This window comes from Bemisia tabaci, chromosome 6 (assembly GCF_918797505.1).
Source record: "Bemisia tabaci chromosome 6, PGI_BMITA_v3".
Lineage (NCBI taxonomy): Eukaryota > Metazoa > Arthropoda > Insecta > Hemiptera > Aleyrodidae > Bemisia > Bemisia tabaci.
The window spans coordinates 51,880,380-51,897,202 of record NC_092798.1 but is presented as its reverse complement, the minus strand read 5'-3'; the positions used below and the strand labels follow the sequence as shown (position 1 = coordinate 51,897,202).

Genomic DNA, 16,823 nt, shown 5'->3' with positions numbered 1-16,823 from the left:
AGAATCATGATCGCTATGGCGAGCAAGCCTGTTATCAGATACCACTATTCCATCTCCGGGGAGCGCGTTTTGTCTACCTCGAGAACTGAAGGAGAATCTCGTTGTCATCTTCTTGTGCTTCAATATGATTCTAGATAGCTATGGCCAGCACACCTGTCATCGCATACCACTATTCCATCTCCGGGTTGCGCGTTTTGCCTACCTCGAGAATTGAAGGAAATTATCTTTGTTACATTTTTTGCTTCGCCACACCGAAAAAAAGTGAAGTTGATTTAACATTCTGAATGTAAAAAAAGTGTGCGAGAGCTCATAAAATGCTGAATTACTCGCCGCAACAGTTACTTTTACATCTTGGCATTGCTAAAGTAACTGCTGTAGCGGGTAATTCAGCATTTCATAAGTTCTTGGGCACTTTTTATTACATCCAGAATGTAAAATCAACTTCACTTTTTCTTCGGTGCCCATGGATCTCCCTAAGGAACAGAGCAGATTGGGGGAAAATCGAGGTATCGCATTTTGCGTGTTAATAACTAAATTAAAATTTTAAAAAAAGAGAGAAAGTCTTGCCTTTGCACGCATGTTGTTTATTAAAAGTTTAATGGATGTACATTTTGGCCATCAAGCCTATCCTCAGCACCTAGACACAAAATTACACAATCACCTTCTTTTTACTGTGTAATTTTGCGTTTAAGTGCTGAGGATGGACTTGATGTCCGAAATGTACATCCACTTAAATTTTAATTAACAACATGCGTGCAAAGGCAAGACTTTCTCTCTTTTAAGCGCTCAGCCGATAGGCAGCGCTTTTTGATTTCGACTTGCCTCTGAGTACTAGTATACTAGTGCTAATGCGTTTAAATGGCGCACCAGCTCATCGATGTGTAGGCTTTTTGGGGGGGGGGGTCCATTTTTAAAATAAATAAAGCTGTGAAAATTGTATTTTATGCTTTTAACGTAATGCGCAGGTAGTTTCGATCGTTTGTCTATAAGAAAATTTCTTAGCGGTAGAGTAATTCTTATCGAAATTGATCGTTGAACTCAAATGAAGCCTAAAAAAAACGCGCCTGATGAGCTCAACGGTGAGCTCATTTTCGGGAAACAAAAATACGCATTTATGGTTTCCTTGGTAACCTTTGTTTGCTATCAGCTGATGTTTTATTTCCATTTCCCAGCCAAGTCAACGGAGTTTATACGTTCTTTCTTCATTAAATACATTTACCAACACCTGAGCGCTTTTCTAATACGACAGTATTAGAACTTTCCCGCTTGTTTTTCAATTTAATTTAGATTAAGGGACGTATAAAATGAAGAAATAAGGAAGTTAAAGGAAAACATGTTCAACTTTCCTGAAAAATACGTATTTGATGGGAGTAAATTTGGCAATGTGTGGATGTTGATAGGGCGTTGTTGCTTAGGGCGGCGGGACGGCGAGGCTCCCCACGTGCTCGGCATTCCGGAGGCGAAGGAGGACCCCGCTTCGTGTGACATAGCTCAAATTTTATTGCAAACAAGAAGCGCGAGTCGCATCATCCCGGAGCAACGATAACTTCAAAATCCGATTGGATCCTCCCCATCCCGCTATTTGCTCCCCGAGCCGAGGGACAAGGGATGCGGGATCGGGTGGCAACGGGTCCGAGGGATACTAAATTAACTGGACCCATTATACTATCCATCCCGCCTTGTGTAAACATCTACTGACGGTACCCCACCATTTTCGCCCGTCCTCACCTTTTCGCCCACCCCCCCCGCCGCACAGTGGATCGAGTCAGTCAGCGAGGTCGGACACGAAATTTTTAACTATAACTGCAAATTTTGATGTTCGTTTCGTCAGATTTAAAATTTAAAGGGCGGTTATTTAAAGAAAATTTCACGAGGAAATCAATGGAGCCACTTTTAGAACCTCAAATTGTTGTATAAACGGAGTAATAAACCTTTAAAGTTTCCAACTTTTGTCCGACCTCTCCCATTGACTCGATCCGCTGTGCGCCGAAACTGAAGTGCGCATTTTTGTAGTTTCATCGTCGATAATTATTTTATCTTCAGTGCTAGTGATTTTTTTCGGATCTAGCACTGATGAGCCCCAGCCCCCATTTCTATTAAATAAGTCCAAGCTAAATGTTAAAATGGAAAATTTAAATAAATTAGATTAACATTTAAAATTATTAATTTAGAGTGATCTATAATGAGCACTAATGAAAGCGAAGTAAATGCCAACAGTTGCGGTTAAGCTCGTGGTTATTTAATTTTGTTTAACTCAATAATATTATTTATCAAAATAAAAATTTGAAATAAAATTTAAATGAGTGTTTTTTTTTTTTAATTTTGGAAAAATCGTACGTGTAAAAACGTATAAAACCATTTAAAAAACTAGGATTAGATAGTCTACTATTAGAATAATTTGTTTTCAAAGTAGTAAAAGAAAAATTTCGAAAATAAAATAAATTGGGCGGTAAATCAAACTTACTAGATCTAGTAATTTTACCATCTTCTGACTCTGGCCAACACCTAGATCTAGTAATTTTACCATCTTCTGACACTCGCCAACACCAACACCTTTAAGTCAATTCACGATGAGCGATATGAAAATCAGTAACCCTTCCTATGCATCCGTAAATTTCCATTTCCAAGTAGGTTAAAGTATAAATAAGTCGCTTCCTTCAGAAATGAAGTTGCTTCAATGCTGCTCAGAAATATTTGGTCTCTTCGCACTACTGCGATCATGCGATCAATCATGAATTCAACGATTCCCAATTTTCTGACCAATTTTTAAAAAAAAATTGTGAAACGTCAGACTTAATGCTTATTGTTGGATGTTGGAATTTTTTAATAGTTTGCAAATACGTTTTAGCTGGTATAACAATTCAATCTCACACAAATTTGCTAATTTTCGTTCGTGTGGACTATTTGCGAGGCATAAATGGATTACATTTTGCAATAAGGAACCACTATCTCTGGCACTCCCATAAAATCACATATCTGCATAAGGAAAGTAATGTCCAGTATGTTGTTTCTAAAATGGGCCAAAAATAGTGGTTCCTTATTGCAAAATGTAATCCAAATGAACATATTTATGCCAAGAGGAACTATGTGCATAGGGATTGCGTGTAACATAGATCTTTTTAGCATAAATTCGTCCAAATAAAATGAGAGGATCGGCGAAGAGAGGTGCGCACGTGAAGCTTTCATTGGCGTGAAAATGATAAAAATAGAATAAGTTTTCAAACATTTTTGTTGGAGTAGCACCTTTAATAATTGGAATTAAATTAATATAAAAATCTGGGTACTTTACATTTTATTACATGATATTTTACTCACACAGCTGAAAGTTTTTTCAGCTCACCTCGAGCCATCATCTGAGCGTCGACACAATACACAAAATTACTATAAACTACATTATAACTACACAATGAAAGCAAACTACATAATTACATTGCAAAATATTATAACGCAATTACATCGTAAATTATAACCAAAAGCAGAAAGCAGGAAACAAGCAAAAGATGTCAAGGGAAGCAATCAAAAATTGAATGAATAATGACAGGTGCTTATAATTTTAATTCAAAATAAGTTTTATTCATACATTAAAGGTACTTAGGAGAGGGGCATGAGACATTGTTCCAACTATATATTGCAAAAAAAGACTTAATATCCCTGATCGACACGTTCTTTTGTGGCTGAGCTAGAAATGATAGTTCTTTCTTGTAAAATTTATATCAACTTCAAGTTTTAAATAAAAAAAGCATTAAAACAGACCAGAGATACTGTTGAAAACGAGATATTTCGAGACATTTGAAGTCAAAATAATAATGCATCAACATTCTGAGACATTCTGATGATAGTCCTTTCTTGTAAATTGTATACCAACTTCAAATTTTCAATAAAAAAGCGATAAAACAGGCCAGAGATACTGTTGAAAACCAGGAATTTCGAGACATTTGAAGTCTAACAAAAAATTCATCAACATTCTGGACATTTTGAGATGAAAAATATCGACCCATGTGTAATACTACCAAAACCAGTCCCTATTTTGTCGGCGATTAGCCGAGGGTACTTGAAGTACCCTCGTTTCCACCGTCCACCACGAGGAGGAACCGACATCAGACGGCACGCTTCCACCGTCCAACTTACAACTCCCATGGCATACGTTAATTTGAAATTCAAAATTTTGAAGAAATTTTGAAAACATGGAGAAGAAATTTTGAAAAATGGAGAAGAAATTTAAAAGACAAAGGCATGGGGCTCATGCCTTTGTTGTTAGTGAGATTTAATAAGGATAACCTTATTTTTAAATTTTTTTTTAAAATTTAATAATTATTAAAGATCTCATGCCATGAAGAGTTGGGTTGGCGTTCTGGGCGCACCCTCACTCACAACAGTGAACAATTCGCCAATGACCGAATGCAGGGAACTCCTCTACCACCGTGCGATCCAGCAGTGAGACAACAAACTCGTAGCTGGATACTCTCTACAGAGATAGAGATTGCTGAAACTTTGTCCGGCTTGTTCGGCCCAGGAGAACAGAATACCCTGAGCCACGAGACCCCGGAACTCTCGTGAAGTATTCGGCTCGTCCTGCATCAAAACCTACTTCAATCTGCAACATCGCCCCAACCACCAGCCCGTTTGAGAGGCGTCCGACCCTCCGGTTCCGACTTTGCCTGGTCTAAAGTGTCCCGGGGGGGATGACGGCTTTAGACTTAATGCGCAAGCATCGGCAGATACCGGAGGTTGACCAGTACAGGATCGCCAGGCTTCGATCGGTCACCCCTGCAATTGGTCACTGGCGAATCGCGCAAAGTCGGTCACAGATCGGGATTTTCAGACCACTGTGTACCGGTTGATCCTTGCACCTCGCGGTTCAAGGATATGGCCTAACTACTATCAGTGGTCCTCTGAAGATCATCGTTCCCCTCATGTTCCTCAGGTTCCGCTTGATCTCTTCCGTAAGCCAGGGATATGGGCTAACAACCAAGGTAATAACGTACCAAGGTTCCGCTTGATCCAAGGCTGCAATGGATATGGCCTAACATCCAAGGTGTGAACAGCCCTGCTGCGCGCGAAGCAGGGCACCGAGGAAGCGGTTGATCCATGCCCGAGCGTATTAGGGATATGGGCTAACAACCAAGGTAATAACGTACCAAGGATGCGCTTGATCCTAAATTGCTCGTTACGATGTGTGAAGAGATATGGGCTAACAACCAGAGGCGAGGGAGGGTGCAGAATCACAACAGGTTTGCCGGCGTTTGGCACGGGTCAGAGACCCGCCCCAGGTCCACCACGAGGAGGCTCCGGCACCAGACCCTTTTCTCTCTCTTCTCACGTTTCCTCTCGCTTTTCCTCTCGATTTTCTTCTCACTTTTCTTCTCGCTTTCCTCTGCTTTCCTTCTCGCTTTCCTTCTCGCTTTCCTTCTCGCTTTCCTTCTCGCTTTCCTTCTCGCTTTCCTTCTCGCGCTTTCCTTCTCAATTTCCTTCTCAATTTCCCTCTCACTGTTTTACTGTGTGCTTTCACTGTTTTATTCTCTTTTATGTTCTCTCTATTCTTCTCTTCTTCTTCTCCCATGTCTCTTCTTTTCTCTCCTCTCTTCTCTCTTTTCTTCCTGTTCTTTCTCTTATCTTTTTCTTCCTCCTCTTTCTATTCTTCTCCCTCTCCTCAAACTTTGATTTTACCCTATACGAAGAGGTACTTTCACGAATGAGCCGTAAATAGTAGTTTTTTTTATCGTAGAATATAGTCTATTTGATCCCCAGGGAATCTAGTAGCCAGTAATAGACTTCTGACAGTGCTTCAGAAGACAAACGCACACTCCGTCACCGAGACAGAGAATTGACGAAGGAAGTGATTCGGTCACTTCATTCGAAGTTAGGAAAAGTCTCAAAATGGTGAGCAATAGAAAAATGTTGAACATCTTATTTATAATCAAGAATCTCATTCCTAGACAAAAGTCCTGAGGACAGAAGAACTTGCGATCCCAGTGGCGTGGCGTGAATTGCGATATATCGATTGTTATGCCATTTAAATCCATGGTAAAAAATCGATTATTAATGTGTTCGCTACGAACACCCTGTTTATCGATCCTTTTCCATAGGTTTAAATGGCCGATAAATCGATATATCGCAAAGCGCGCCACGCCACTGCACGAGCCGTCCATTTTTCATCATTTATTCCGGTAGAAATAACGTTGAATCAATAAGAAACTCAATGAAACACAACTACACCGAAACACACTCGTTCATCATATGTATGAACTGATATTAATCAAAATTAATCATTTATTGTCTCAAACTGTGTTTTTTGCTAAGTCCTGACGACGGCTGAGGCCGAAAAGCTTCGACTATTAAGTTCCTGAATTTCAAGTTAACGTGAGTTAACAGTTTATTTTAACCCATAGCACTGGCTACCCAACAAACCAAAAATTACACAAAAACTACTACCATAATGTTGTAAATCAACACTTTCAATACAAATTGTCATTGAAAGAGCAAAATTGACCAAGACGGATTATAAATATTAGTCGTAAAACAGTAACCTCAGGCGGAATTTTTTTCGTTTTGCAAAACAACCTCTAGTATAGCAATAATGAAAGTTTTGGTGGTTCACTTGCCTCGGCACAGTAAAACTAAACTTAAGAGAGCTCATCGTTTCCCGCATGAAAGAACGTAACTTCATTTCAATGTTGCCAAATGTCCCCTCGCAAATTGCATATTAAGTAGGAGGATCTTGAACTTTCCTAACTGGAAATTTCATTGATAATTTTCCCCGAGATTTCATGCAAAATTAAAATAAAAATTACACAGGCACATTTTCATTAATTTGTTTTACAAAGTTGTGCCTGAAAATTGCACAGGCATAACTTTGTAAAATAAATTAATTGTTTGAGTCAATTTGGTGACCTTGGAATGGAGTTACATTCCTTCGTACGGGAGACAAGTTTTACATTTAAACGTCTGGTCAGTTCTACTTATATGTGACAGACGAGGGTTAAATGGACTACATTTTGCAATTAGGAACTAAAATTTCTGGCTCATCCTTAAAAACACTTTTGTGCATCGGGAAACTAATGGCTCATAAGTTATTTCTAAACTGAGTCAGAAATTATAGTTCCCAATTGCAAAATGTGGTCCAAATGAGTCTGGAGGCTATTGGAGCGGAGGAAAACTTATTATTCATGTGGAAGCTACCTTTCATAACAATATGCCGGGCCCCTTTTACTAGTGACCAGATCTGTAAGAGGAGACCTATCTTTCTGGGGACAAAATTCCTTTACTCAGGAAATTTGATCCTAAATCTCAAAAACTGTCGTGAAGCTTGAAGACAAAAATTCCTAGGTTGTAGAAAAATGTTGTTCATGTGTTCGCAAAAAGTTAAGAACAATTTTCTCCCGGAGGAGAAGCTCTTTTTACACAGATCCACACACAAATGGACTGCATTTTGCAATTGAGCACTAAAATTTGTGTCTCAAGTTTAGAAACAACGTAAGTACCCATAGTATCATATGCACATAAGTGTTTTTATAGATGAGCCAGAAATTGTAGCTCCGAATTGCAAAATTTAGTTCAAATTAAGTAACGTTGACTCAGACCGCTCTCGGCGCTCTCTGCTCAATCTTCACCAGATTGAAGGCAAGAAGGAAGTAAAGCAGTCGATAACCTAACAAGGTTTAACAGTTAATTTCCACCACGACGCACTTTTAGACCCCGGCTCGTCAAAAATTCTTCCAAAGACACGAGGCACTCTGGAAATTCATGAATAATCATCCAAAATTGTTACATATTGTTACTTTGCTCTATGATGACCCATGTCTCCAGTAAAAATCTTAGCTTGAGGATACGTCTGGTTTTAGAAATACAGCGTTGACAAGTTTCCATATTTAAGCTTTAAAGATTATCGTATTATCAAGTATCTTACTTTCTGTAAACAACTGTCATTGGATGTTTCATGATATTTTAAGACATTTTATCAACAGTCAGTGTACATTTTTCTAAAAAAATACGTTAATAATAAATAATTTTTCTACGTTAATGCTGTTAATTCTGTTGATACAACGTTGCAAACTTGACATCACAGACCTATAAAAATGCTCATTTTGTTCCGTTTTTGAATTAAAAAACGAACTTATTGACCACCTAAAGGTATGATAATGTGGTTTAGCTGAAATTCTATGATAAGATTAGTCTTGTGTAAAAGTTTTACCGCGAGTGTAAGTATAGATTTAACGATACAGCGTTGCAAAGTTTATGTATATAAGCTTTAAAAATGTTTTTATTTTTAAGTTCAGTGTTTGTTTGTTTGTTTTTTGTTTTTTTTGTTTTTTGTTTTTTTGTTTTTTTTGTTTTTTTATGAAATAAACCATTAACGTTATCTGCAGATGTAAGATTGATTTGTAGTGATACAGCGTTGCCAAGCTTACAATTTTGAACTCAACGAAATATGATTTTTTTTTAAATTTTTTTTTCCAGTTTAAGATAAAATCAATGGGTATCATCCCTCATATCAATCCAAAATATCAAGGTCTGATGTCTGTTCCAAGTGACAATTGGTTTTTGCAATAATACTTTCGCCAAGTTTATTCACAATTCTCTCCAAGCAATAAATAATAGACGATTTTAAAATAAAGATGCTTCCAGTAGTTATTTGATTTTGCTTATTTTTTTATTTACATTGACATTTTTTTCTTTCATTTTTATATGACTTTCTACCGTACATTATTTTTCATTTTTTTTTTATTTTTGTATTTTTTATAGTTTTTTATCTTCTTCCTTCAAAATATTTTATTCATGTGATGCTTCAGTATCAGTCCTGTCTTGCCTTCAAATCTATAGAAAACGCCTCAACATGATGCCAATTTTAAACTTTCACCCTCCAAAAGTCATATTTAAATAATTTTAAAATTCTCTCTTAAGGAGGCGTCTGGGTTTTTTATACATTAACGCAACAGTGATTTAAATATTCTATTTAGGTTTTAAATTATATTTTATTGTTTTGTTGGTGTATTTATTATTTTTCGTTCATTTAATTTACTTTGCATTTTTTTTTTTTTTTTTTTTTTTTTTTTTTTTTTCTTTAATATTTTCAAAATCTTCCATTCTTACGTTCAACATACTCAGTTTTTTAAGGCATAATGAATGTATCGTCTGTATCAAGATTTATTTCTACTTAAAAAAACCCAAACGCCTCCATATTCTATGTTAGTTTCTTCATTACACCTAAAAAAGGTTGAATTTGCAACTAAGTCTAGGCAGAATATTTCAGATCTTGAAAGCAACGCTGATGCTGAATCATCCATTGTATTCCAAAAATCCTCTGGAATTACATTTTAAAGTAAAATAACTATTGGAAGTATCCTTATTTTTAACTAATTTTATACAATCGAATGTTAAAAGAAAAGCAGATAAAATTTGCAACGATGTTATTTTAATGCAATTGTCACCCAGGATCAACATAAAGCCTCCACATTTCGCTTCACACTATTAACCATTAACTCATATTGTATCTTGTCTCCAATACAATAACAAGAAAAAGTAGACATTTTCATAGATGAAAGATGTAAACTTTGCAACGCTGTATTGCCCAAAATTATCGTATACTGATTAAATCTATGCTATACGTCTAAACTTTGCAACGCTGCATTGCCTAAAATTATCGTATACTGATATAAATTTTACTATGAGTCTGCGAGTATCTCTAATTGTATATTTTATGTCTCAAATACTGCTACAATATACAAAACTATAAAAAATGGGTATTTTTAAAGGGCAAGAATGTAATTTTTGCAACGTTGTACTGCTATTAACGGCTCATCCACAATTTGAAACTTTTACTACGGATTTTCTTATAATTTTTCAGTTACGCGTCATGTTTACTTGAAACTTACATTACTTGTTACTTACATTACTTTGAAATTGGCTTTTGGAAGAAATTCTTCAAAAATATGAAGATTTTTAAGACTCAAACATGCAAACTTTGCAACGCTGTAGCTCCAAAACCAATGGCGTGGCGTGAATTGCGATATATCGATTGTCATGCCATTTAAACCTATGAAAAAGGATCGATAGACAGGGTGTTCGCAGCGAACACCTTAATAATCGATTCTTTACCATAGCTTTAAATGGCATGAGAATCGATACATCGCAATTCACGCCACGCCACTGTCCAAAACCAAACGTATCCTCAAGCTAAAATTTTTACCGGAGGCTTGTCTCATCATAAGGTTTCATTTCGGTCACGTACGAATGAAATCCCCGGGTTTCAAAAAAGGTCGCTCCTCTGACATTAGGACGTATCTCACTTTTCACATGAACCGCAGAAAGCATGGATTTGAATGTGACCCAGGGCTCACGAGGAAATTGAGATTCGCCCTTTCGTCAGAGGAGCGACGAAACGGGGCCACTCATTGGGAGGCTTTTTAATCTATTTTCCTCCCTCAATTGGACTGCATTTTGCAATTTGGAACTATAAATTCTGGCCCGGTTTAAAAAAAACGCATGTGCCATTAGTATCCCTATGCACATAAGTGTTTTTTTCAGATGAGCCAGAATTTATAGTTCCAAATTGCAAAATGCAGTCCAATTCGTCGTTACCTCCCACGAAAGAACATAACTACATTTGGATTACATTTTGCAATAAGGAACCACTATTTCTGACTCTTCCATAAAACCACCGTTCTGCACAGGGAAACCAATGGCATATACGTTGTTTCTAAAATGAGCCAGAAATAGTGGTTCCTTTTTGCAAAATGTGGTCCATTTCATTGTTGCCAGATTTCGCCTCGTAAATTTGAATTTGTAAAGGAAAATGTTAGGTATTAATTGTACATTTCACTGATTTTTCCGCTGATCTCATGAAAAACGAAAATAAATTTTGGATAAAGATTTCGCTTTCTCGTGTTTGTGAAAAATTGAATTCTTTGAATCAATTTGACAACCTTGGAATGGAGTTACGTTTCTTCGTCCGGGAAATGACAAAAAATGAAGCTGAATCCTGTCGTAGCGAATTCAGTGAATAGTTTATTCTGCAGAATCTTGGAAAAATAAGACAGTTTCAAGGCATTATGTTCCGTAGTTCTGCAGTATTACAGAAACAGAACATCAGGAAAAACTAAGCACCGTCAAATCGTCGCTCCTCTGACGTAAGGGCGTATCTAGATTTTTGCATGAGCCTTAGAAAGCATAGAGTTATACGGAGCACAGGGGTCACGTAGAAATCAAGTTACGCCCTTACGTCAGAGGAGCGACGAAATGTAGTTAAGTTGATTCTACCTAAAATCGCCCGAATGATGACAGCGGCGATGATCAGCGTTGAGGAAGAATGAGGGGCTTGTAGGACAAAGCGCGTAAGTGCAGTTTTGCTACCTCGAGAAATATGTGTTTAAGTTTGAAATTACATGGATCCTTATGGCGGAAAGAAAGTTCAAACTGACTTTTTGAAGCTTAAAAATTGAAATTTGAGAGGGAATTTTTCACAAAATATGCACTAAGACTAGTTTTACTTGAAATCATTAAAATCTGAACTTTTTCCAAAACTGCACTTATGCGCCTTGTCCTCCAAGCCCCTCAAATATTTTAGCAGCCCATTTCAAAAATTGAAATTATTGACGGTAACCGATTCATTAGAAGTTGAGGTGATTCGATGAACGCCATATTTTGTGCCAGAACGACATGCGAAATATCGCGTCGATTAGTTTCATTTTTTCAGCTACTCGTCATTTTTCTCGAATTTTGAGATCTCAATTCTGTTGTCAGGAGACTAGAGCACTCGCTTACCAATTTTAACAATGAAATTCAACGTAATAAAGGCGTGGTTTTTTTTAGAGAGAAAATATCGCATTCGAGTGCACTTTCGATATCAGTATCGAATGCGATGTTTTCTCTCTAAAAAAAACCACGCCTTTGTTACGTTGAATTTCATTGTTAAAATTGGTAAGTAAGTGCTTTAGTCTCCTGACAACAGAATTGCGATCTCAAAATTGGAGTAAAATGACGAGTAGCTGAAAAAATCTGATGCGATATATCGCATGCCATTCTGACTCAAAATATGGCGTCCATCGAATCACCTTAAGTTGATTTTACCTTAAATCGCCTGAATGATGACAGCGGCGATGATCAGCGTTGAGGAAGAATGAGAGGCTTGTAGGACAAAGCGCGTAAGTGCAGTTTTTGCTACCTGGAGAAATATGTGTTTGAAGTCTCGAAATTACATGGATCCTTATGGCGGAAAGAAAGTTCAAACTGACTTTTTGAAGCTTAAAAATTGAAATTTGAGAGGGAATTTTTCACAAAATATGCACTAAGACTAGTTTTACTTGAAATCATTATCGAGAAATATGTGTTTGAAGTCTCAAAATTACACGGATCCTTATGGCGGAAAGAAAGTTCAAACTGACTTTTTGAAGCTTAAAAATTGAAATTTGAGAGGGAATTTTTCACAAAATATGCACTAAGACTAGTTTTACTTGAAATCATTATCGAGAAATATGTATTTGAAGTCTCAAAATTACACGGATCCTTATGGCGGAAAGAAAGTTCAAACTTACTTTTTGAAGCTTATAAATTGAAATTTGAGAGGGAATTTTTCACAAAATATACACTTAGACTAGTTTTACTTGAAATCATTAAAATCTCAACTTTCTCAAAAACTGCACTTATGCGCCTTGTCCTCCAAGCCCCTCAAATTTTTTAGCAGCCCATTTCAAAAATTGAAATTATTGACAGTAACCGATTCATTAGAAGTTGAGGTGATTCAATGAACGCCATATTTTGTGCCAGAACAACATGCGAAATATCGCGTCAATTGGTTTCATTTTTTCAGCTACTTGTCATTTTTCTCGAATTTTAAGATCGCAATTCTGTTGTCAGGAGACTGAAGAATTCACCTACCAAATTTTGTCGAACAAATTCATCGTAATGAAGTCGTGGGTTTTTTTTATGAGACAAAATATCGCATTCGAATGCAGTATTTTTCCTCTATTTTCCTCGAGCCTTTAATACTTTGAATTTGTTCATCAAAATTGATAAGTGAATTATTTAGTCTCTTGACAATAGAATTGCGATCTCAAAATTCGAGAAAAATGACGAGTCGCCGGAAAAATGGAACTAATCGATGCTATACATCGCATGCCGTTCTGTCACAAAATATGGCGTTCATCGAATCACCTTAATTTTCGAAATAGGAGGAAGCTTGAGAGATCTTACCGTGAAGAAGCGATGATCTGCAAGGTCAGGAACAGCTCTGATGCGTAGGGTGAAGATTTCCATCCTCGTTCATCGCCTTCTCGAATGTTGGCTGCAAAGAAAAAAATTAATGTAATGAATTGTCTAGTATATGGAACAGCTTAACAAATAAATTGAAATAATGTTGAAAAATAATGGAATAAAACTGATTTTTTACCACCAAATTACAATATTCTCACATAATGTATTCAATAATAATCAATTTTCAACGATTAAACATTTTCATATCGACGACCTAAGGAGATTTGATGGACGCCATATTTAGTGTCAGAAAGGCATGCGATATATCGCATCCATTGGTTCCATTTTTTCAGCTACTCGTCATTCCTCTCCAATTTTGAGATCGCAATTCTTTTGTCAGGGACTAAAGCACTCGCTTGCCAATTTTAACAAAGAAATTCAACTTAATAAAGGCGTGGTTTTTTAAAGAGAAAATATCGCATTCGAGTGCACTTTCGATATCAGTATCGAATGCGATGTTTTCTCTCTAAAAAAACCACGCCTTTAGTACGTTTAATTTCTTTGTTAAAATTGGTAAGTGAATTCTTTAGTCTCCTGACAACAGAATCGCGATCTCAAAATTGGAGAAAAATGACGAACACTGAAAAAATGGAACCAATTGATGCGATATATCGCATGCCGTTCTGACACAAAATATCGCGTCCATCGAATCACCTTAAGTGTAGAAACACGCGTTTCCGTCTGCTACTCAACAGATTTTCTGTCATACTTCATTTTTTCTCGGGGGAACTGGTCTACCTAATTTCTTTAAAACTTCCGTGATTTTTTTTCAATTTTTGCAGAATACTTTGTATAAATTTCAAGCTATGAAGTTTGCTTGTTTCTTTTCGAAAAATAAAATAAAGGTGGAAATTTTATGGCACCACAATAGAAATGCATGATTTTCCACTTTGGCCATCGATTTATGAAGAAGTTAGTTAATTCGCAAATGCAAAAAATTGCAACACATGTCAATACGCAGAATACCTCGATAACTCCACTGATTGTGAAAAAAATCTCGAGAAAATCAAAAGATTATCGCCCACAGGGATTCTTATATTAAATATCGATGGCCGAAGTGCGAAACCACCTATCTCCGTCTGCGACGTCCCGGACCTCCTGATACACTTTATTTTTTCTTGGTAAAACTAGTCAACTTATTCCTTGAAAACTACCTCGATTTTTCCTCTCTTTTAGCAAAATATTCACTGGAAAGAAAACACATTGGATCTAGAGTCGAGACTGTTAAAAACATCGAAAAGAAAAAGTACTCTTGATTCAATCAAATCTAGCTTAGATCAAGAACCAAGCCTCTTAATTTGAGCGGATTTCGTTTTGATTCAAGCAAAAATCCGATTGAATCAAGAGTATTTTTCTTGTTAATGTTTTCAAGAGTGTGGACTCTAAATGCAATGTGGTTTTTTTCCAGTGTTCTGTAAAGATATCAAGCCCAACAGTCGACTTGATTTTTCTCGATAAAATAAAATGGTAGCATAAATTTTACTGGAAATACGTGGTTTCACACTTAAGTCATCGATATTAAATGTACCACACTTCTCTCGTAATAAAAGAAAAAATGAAAAAAATAACCATTTTGTTGATGACATCAAGCGACTTACCGAATCAACGCTGAGGAATACACGTGAGCAAATTGACTTCCGAAACGATATCCTCAAATCAAATTTCATAAAAATAATCACAGAATAAACACTTCCGAAAATTCGCACAATGACAACCGACACGAGTGAGTGACAAATAGTAACTCCACTTACTGTAAAACACGGCAAACTATTACACTGGACAGAAAAAGTAGAGGGTCGCTGACGAAAACTTTCGGCGGATAGAAAACTTGCGGAAAGTAAGGTTGTTCAACTATTCACTGCACTTTCTATAATCACGAAATAATTCACAGAAAAAAATTTTAATAGTAAAGTACCGAACACGGAAATAAAGTACCGAACACGAAAATATAGTACCGAACACGAAACTAAAGTACCGAACACGATAGTGCCGAACACGAAACTATAGTACCGAACACGAAACTACACTGATGGTAATGCACTTGAATAACACGACTATCACACGCGGTCCCGAGATGAATATATTTCCGATAAAATATACTTCCGATTTGATTATCCTCTACACTCAAGCTCAACCCCTACGGCTGCGCGACTTCGACTGACCAAAGTACCAGAAGTTCCGAGCCCTCGAGGTCTCCAAAGTTTTCCTTGTTGTTCTCGAAAACAAAAGAGTGGCTTCGATTTCCAAAATATCCCTACATTTCGGGTTTCCCAGGTGAAAGGTCAGTGCAAGCTCACAAAAGAAAATGTCTTCATTGAACTGAAAACTAATTGGATGTATTTCTATCAAACGGAACTATGTGCGTTACGACATTAGCCCTGAGACCCATACGAATATGTCCATAACAGGGCTCACGTCATAATGCACGTAGTTCCGTTTGATAGAAATACGTCCAATCATTACAATAATTAATGAGGGTACCTGGATTTCCCGGATTAATTCATCTCTCACTTTTCACAACTTTCCTTTTTTTTGCTGAAAAGTAGTGCGGGTTCGTCCATGAATTACAGAACCCATTTTTCCCGACCTTTGACCTCTCCTTCTCCCTTTGTCCAAAATGTCACTTACCTCCAGACACCCCCCCCCCCCCCGAAAAATTTTGTCATTTCAAGCGTGCCTCCCTCTTTTGCGTAGGTGTGGGTCGTCGCGAACCCTTGCCACGGGCGTATCACATACGAATTCAAGTGTTTAAATTACTCAAAAATAACATAAATCACATAGGAAAAATCTAGAATCCACTCCTCCTTCAAGGCATTTCTTGATTGTAATCGACTCGGCTTGAATTCTGCCGTGCTAAGGAAGAACGCCGTATGAACATTCGAGGATTTCCGCATTTTCCTGGATAAAGAATTTATTTTTTACGAAATTTATGCATATTTTTCCTTGAAAATTTCAGATATTTACATTAAATTGCGTGGTAAATCGTCTGAAAATTTTGGGAGAACATATTCACTATTTTCCCGGTAAATGAGTCCGTTGCGTTGGTCACAAAATCGTGGTTTTATGCATGATCCTTGTAGTAGATTAGCTAAAAATAAGAAAATCCGTCCAAACAGCAACTTCCTACGTTCAATATTAACCGAGATATCGCCCTTTGAAAATTCAGGTTTTTTATGTCATCCATCGCGGTGGTGACACCCTTGGTTTTTTTCACCTTGCGTTCATCCAAGTATCACGCTGAGTAAGCAGTGCATCACTGACTGATAAAAGCGAGGTGGAAGAAACCAAAGGTGTCACTACCGCGATGGATGACGTCAAAAACCTGACTTTTCAAAGGACGATACCTCGGTTAATATTGAACGTAGAAAGTTGCTGCTTGGACCGATCTTATTAATTTTAGGTGAACCGCAATAATCAAGCATCAAAACATAATTCTGTGACCATCGCAACTGAGCCAACAGCAACACTGGAAAAAAAACCACATTGGATCTAGAGTCCAGACTCTTGAAAACATTGACAAGAAAAAATACTCTTGATTCAATCAGATTTAAGCTTGAATCAAAACTAAATCCGCT

At 37.0% G+C, this 16,823-nt stretch overlaps 1 protein-coding gene and 1 long non-coding RNA gene across 3 annotated transcripts in view; one reads left to right on the top strand and one right to left on the bottom strand.

The window, feature by feature from the left end:
• The window catches only part of LOC109042038 (uncharacterized), a 503,516-nt gene that overhangs the window by 296,829 nt on the left and 189,864 nt on the right, over window positions 1-16,823 (top strand). The gene's annotated exons all lie outside the window — the stretch shown is intronic.
• On the bottom strand, window positions 7,528-16,698 carry LOC140224892 (uncharacterized). Of its 2 annotated transcripts, XR_011900111.1 has the most exons (3): window positions 14,847-16,698; window positions 13,189-13,279; window positions 7,528-7,733 (listed from the first exon to the last, which is right to left on the bottom strand). It is a non-coding gene; the product is annotated as an uncharacterized lncRNA (long non-coding RNA). The 2 variants fall into 2 exon arrangements; XR_011900110.1 differs by lacking the exon at window positions 7,528-7,733 and having other exon boundaries at window positions 11,603-13,279.